The 5851-nt window shown below is 38.2% G+C and overlaps 1 protein-coding gene across 1 annotated transcript in view; it reads left to right on the top strand.

Moving 5' to 3' along the window:
- The first annotated feature begins 4459 nt into the window (after positions 1-4459).
- Positions 4460-5851, top strand: part of LOC138862678 (uncharacterized) — a 48955-nt gene continuing 47563 nt past the window's right edge. Inside the window, exon 1 of the mRNA XM_070125406.1 lies at positions 4460-4480. The gene's annotated coding sequence lies outside the window, so the exon portion shown is untranslated. The remainder of the gene's footprint in view (positions 4481-5851) is intronic.

The raw sequence follows: 5851 nt of genomic DNA, 5'->3' as shown, positions 1-5851 counted from the left end.
CGCGTACTGTACTGCTCACGATCCTTCAAATGTTGGCCAGGAACTCCGCTTAACATATATAAATATTTTTTTCACGGTATCTGATTCTGTAATTTTCTTAAAATCATATTCAAAGAAATTGAAATTAACTGAAAACGAAAGTAGATAATGGAGATTATGGGAATAAAAAGTGTTTTAATTATAAATAATAAATTATTATAAGATGAACAATTTACCTCTTATTGTTAAACTCATTGTCTCTAAAGAATATTTCAAGTGAAAAAAGTCTGAGAAATTCTAGCAACATTCTTCTGTTGATATTGTATTCGATGATTTGTTATATTTAACCTCATAAAATCGGATATATGGGAATGGGTAGGCCTATATTTTAATACAAGGATATTCATTTGTTCTGATAACGCGTCAGAATGAAAGGGCTGTCAATCGGAAGTATCATTGTTTTAGAGGCACTTTATATGAATATAGGAGAAAATATTGTGCTTTATTAAGATGTTTGGGTAGATTTACTCTGCCATCTTGATGTGGCGCTAGCTTGTCAGTTGTTTTGAATTGCGCGCTCAAACTATTACCAACCACCAGTGAAATAAATTCCACCCTCGACATGTGCATAGGTTATCTATTTCCGAGATTGTTGGTGGGAATATTGCTTTTAAAACCCAAGTATGTATATGCTGTGTGTTATTTTGATATTTCTATGCTCATCAAGGACTGTTATGCTTTGTACTTTATAAAACGACACTTCCACATGTCTGGCATCACTGAAGAGGGCCTGCCTGCCTTGGAAAGCGTTTTAAGCAGGGAACGGTACAGGGCTTGGCTTATCGGCAAGAATTCTTGCCTAAGCGTTCCCCTGCTTAAAACGCTTTTAGTGTCCGAAGAGCGCTTTGAGAATCACAAAAAAAAAAAAAAAAAAAAAAAAAATACTCCAGAACCACGAGACATTAAGCATTTTAAGCAGGGAAAGTTCTTGCCTGAAATCTCAGGCGTTTTTCTTGCTAACTCAAGCATTTCGCTTGCTTTCTCAAGCGACCTCCGTAGATGGCTTGACTTGCGCTTGCTAAGTCAAGCGGTGTACCGTCACCATGGCAACGGCGTCGGTCGCGTACCGTACTGAGGCCTTTTTTCCGGTGCCAAGAGGTGTAGTAATACAGATTCCCATGACTCCGCCCCTATTAATGGGGGCGGAGTCATAAAGCGTTTTAAGCAGGGAAAGTTCTTGCCTGAAATCTCAGGCGTTTTTCTTGCAAACTCAAGCATTTCGCTTGTTTTCTCAAGCGACCTCCGTAGATGGCTTGACTTGCGCTTGCTAAGTCAAGCGGTGTACCGTCACCATGGCAACGGCGTCGGTCGCGTACCGTACTGAGGCCTTTTTTCCGGTGCCAAGAGGTGTAGTAATACAGATTCCCATGACTCCGCCCCTATTAATGGGGGCGGAGTCATAAAGCGTTTTAAGCAGGGAAAGTTCTTGCCTGAAATCTCAGGCGTTTTTCTTGCTAACTCAAGCATTTCGCTTGCTTTCTCAAGCGACCTCCGTAGATGGCTTGACTTGCGCTTGCTAAGTCAAGCGGTGTACCGTCACCATGGCAACGGCGTCGGTCGCGTACCATACTGGTCACGATCCTTCGAATGCGGGCGTTGGCCAGGAACTATATCTGCTATTTTATGAAATAAAGAATATTTCAAGTGAAAAAGTCTGAGAAATTCTAGCAACATTCTTCTGTTGATATCATATTCGATGATTTGTTATATTTAACCTCATAAAATCGGATATATTTGGTATGGGTAGGCCTATATTTTTAGTCAGGGATATTCATTTGTTTTGATAACGCGTCAGAATGAAAGGGCTATCAATCGAAAGTGTGTGTCATTGTTTCAGAGGCACTTTATATGAATATAGGAGAAAATATAGCACTTTGTTAAGATGTTTGGGTAGATTTATTTACTTCTCTGCCATCTTGATGCGGCGCTAGCTTGTCAGTTGTTTTGAATTGCGCGCTCAAACTGTTCCCAGTTTTACCCTCGACTTGTTCATAAGTTATCTCTTTCCGAGATTGTTGGTGGGAATAATGCTTTTAAAAAAGTATGTATATTTCTTGTGTTATTTTGATATTTCTAAGCTCATCAAGGACTGTTATGATTTGTACTTTATAAAAAGACATTTCCACATGTCTGGCATCACCTGAAGAGGGCCTGCCTGCCTTGGAAAGCGTTTTAAGCAGGGAACGGTACAGCGCTTGGCAAGAATTCTTGCCAAGCGCTCCCCTGCTTAAAACGCTTATATTTAAGCAACTGCACCTGGTTGATGAGCGCGTGGAACACCTCTGCCCGTTCTAAAACTGGAAGAAAATGGGAAGTTCAAAGTTGATGCTGCACTGTATGGTGCAATATTAGTAACTTTGATGATGTTAATGAGGATATTATTGCACTAAGTACTAGTTTGAAAGTATTTACGCGCGCGCGCGCGCGTGTATATATGTGTGCATATATGCATATATATTATATATATACATACAGAAATGTATATATACATACATACCTATATATACAGTATTCACACACACATATATTTAAACATGTATACACACATGCATATATATATATATATATATATATATATATATATATATATATATATATATATATATATATATATACATATATGATATATATATACATATACATATATATGCATTTATGTATGTATATGTATATATATACATATATGCAGAAATATATTTAAAATATACACTACTACCATATATAATAATATAGAGTTTAAGATTTATATGCTTTCGTATTAATTAATAGGGCTACGGCTAAGAAGAGCGAAGTTCAGATTTATCTTTCCTATGTGTACATTTTTAAGCGATATGTCATGTAAGGCTTGTTACTGTTTTTCAAATATCATTTATGCTTTAATCTTGGCCAATATTCAGGCCTCCAAAAGTGTTCCATGACGAATAATATACGGGGAAGTATCTCATGTTTTATTTACATAATGTGTTCGAATGGTCAAAAGAATATTATGAAAATTTATATTAGGTTTTACATACTCATTTTACTTACTATGTATATATAATTGAATATGCTGACGTAAACTTATATATCCTTTTGAATGTAGTTGATATCAATCAATAAATAGTGTCATTTTCAAAATATTTAAAGAAGTGTGACCTTCGAAACCAATGTCGATGGACGAATGAAGAAGTATGATGGGAGGCGCTTCGGGCCCGCGCATTTTCAACTGATTTCGATATTTTTCCGTCGTTTGATTTGTAATTTGAAGATGGTGATAACTAACAACTTGTATTTATTGGTATTTCCGCATGTTACATCAGTAAACCAGGGGTTTGGTAATTGATACAATTCAAAAACAAAATCAGATTCGTCAACTCGAGTACAATTCCTAGGAATGGGGGTGGAGCCGCACCTGTGGCAACAGCGTAGAAGCATCGGCACGTTGCTGTCGCGATCGGCCCGGAGAAGTGTCGCAAATGAAAAAAACGACACCCTCTAGTGTAGTTAGACAGTTTCTTGACACCGGAAAAAAGGCCTCTGGTCACGATCCTTCAAATGCGGGCGTTGGCCAGGAACTCCGCTCAATATCTTATCAGATAAATATTTTTTTCACGGTATCTGATTCTGTAACTTTCTTAAAATCATATTCAAAGAAATTGAAATTAACTGAAAACGAAAGGAGATAATGGAGATTATGGGAATAAAAAGTTTTACTTATGAATAATAAATTATTATAAGACGAACAATTTTCCTCTTTTTCATTTGTTAAACTTCTCGTCTTTCTAAATCGAGAATATATCTGCTATTTTATGAAATAAAGAATATTTCAAGTGAAAAAGTCTGAGATATTCTAGCAACATTCTTCTGTTGATATCATATTCGATGATTTGTTATATTTAACTTCATAAAATCGGATATATGGGAATTGGTAGGCCTATATTTTAATTCAGGGATATTCATTTACTTTGATAACGCGTCAGAATGAAAGGGCTGTCAATCGAAAGTGTGTGTCATTGTTTTAGAGGCACTTTATATGAATACAGGAGAAAATATAGCGCTTTGTTAAGATGTTTGGGTAGATTTATTTACTTCTCTGCCATCTTGATGCGGCGCTAGCTTGTCAGTTGTTTTGAATAGCGCGCTCAAACTGTTACCAACCGCAGGTGAAATAAACTCCACCCTCGACTTGTGCATAAGTTATCTCTTTCCGAGATTGTTGGTGGGAATATTGCTTTTAAAACCCAAGTATGTATATTTCGTGTGTTATTTTGATATTTCTATGCTCATCAAGGACTGTTATGATTTGTACTTTATAAAAAGACATTTCCACATGTCTGGCATCACTGAAGAGGGCCTGCCTGCCTTGGAAAGCGTTTTAAGCAGGGAACGGTACAGCGCTTGGCAAGGATTCTTGCCAAGCGATCCCCTGCTTAAAACGCAATTTGTTTCAACACGCAGTTAGGTACATTGTCTTTTTCGGTCATGTAAAGTGCACAATCAGTGATGAATTTTTCCATGGGGGAATGGGTCGAACTTTTGGTATCTTAATTATGGGGCGTTAAGCTTGGTAATGTTCATGTAGATTTTGTGTACCAGGGAGCACTCGTGTGTCTGATTAGGCTCGTCTGCTTGCGTGATTTTATGTTGCAGCTGTTTTTGAAAATATGTGAGATACAAGGGTTCCTCAGAGCTTTGACCCTTGAGTGCAAATATATATTATTCTATCAAATATGGATGGCAAGTTTAGTTCTGATCTCATGTTCACTATCCTTGCTGTTCGCGGGGCGCCGAGGATAATCCTCATAGCTTCATTTTGTACTATCACCAAACTATTTATTTCTGAGTCCTTATACTGCAATAAGTGCAGTGCATGGTAGTCTACAACTGACCTCATAAAAGCCAAGTAAAACAGTCTAGCGAGCTTAACAATGATGCCATGTCCTTTACCGTCAAGGACTTTCAGCGGTTTCAATCTCTCCCAGAGTCTCTTTTTCAGAGAAGTGATCAGGTCTGCATCATTTACGTTCACCCAGAGATATTTATACTTATGACACATGTCAAGCTCCTGGTTTCCTATGTGAAATGTGGGTGGGGATATAATACCCGGGTTGAGAGCCATTGTTTTTTCAGCAGATATAACTAATCCACACTCATGAGCTCTTGTTGTGATGATGCTCTGACACATATGTCACCAGCATAACCTATAATAGATTCCCCATCCCCATGTGGAATGACTGTCACCAATTTGTGCATAAGGACATTGAACGGCATAAGGCTCCTCCCTGTGGCGTCCCATGTTCAAAGGGCTGTGAGGTGTTTGCAATGTCAAAAGCTGACTTAAGGTCAAGAAAAACTGTGCTTCCCTGGATTAGAGATTGAAAAATATTGTGCAAAGCAATGTTGTGTACTACGTCTCGGTAAGAATCCGTACAGTCTGTGAGATAATTTACCTTGTAACCTGTACCTGAGTCTGTTTAAAATTATCCTTTCAAGGACTTTGCATAAACATGAGGTTAGTGAAATCGGGCGGTGTTTATCAGTGTTTGGTTTCGGTATAGGGATGATTAGACTGCGCGTCCAGGAGTCAGGTAGAATACCTTGTGACAAGCTTAGCCTGTACAGGTGCAAAATGGAATTACCAGGTACCTGGGCTATAAGGCGAAGGGCATTATAGGCAATTCCATCTTCACCTGGGGCGGACGCCTTGCCTTGCTTAGTGCATTGTTCAGTTCCACCTCACTAATCTCAGCAAAGTCTGAAATGTCGGAATCAGAACATCCAATCTCTATAGCAATTTTCTGTGCAACTTTAGACTGATTAAGGTGATTCTGAA

Source organism: Penaeus vannamei, chromosome 9 (genome assembly GCF_042767895.1).
Source record: "Penaeus vannamei isolate JL-2024 chromosome 9, ASM4276789v1, whole genome shotgun sequence".
NCBI classification, from domain to species: Eukaryota; Metazoa; Arthropoda; class Malacostraca; order Decapoda; family Penaeidae; genus Penaeus; species Penaeus vannamei.
This window is presented reverse-complemented; position numbering and strand designations above follow the sequence as displayed.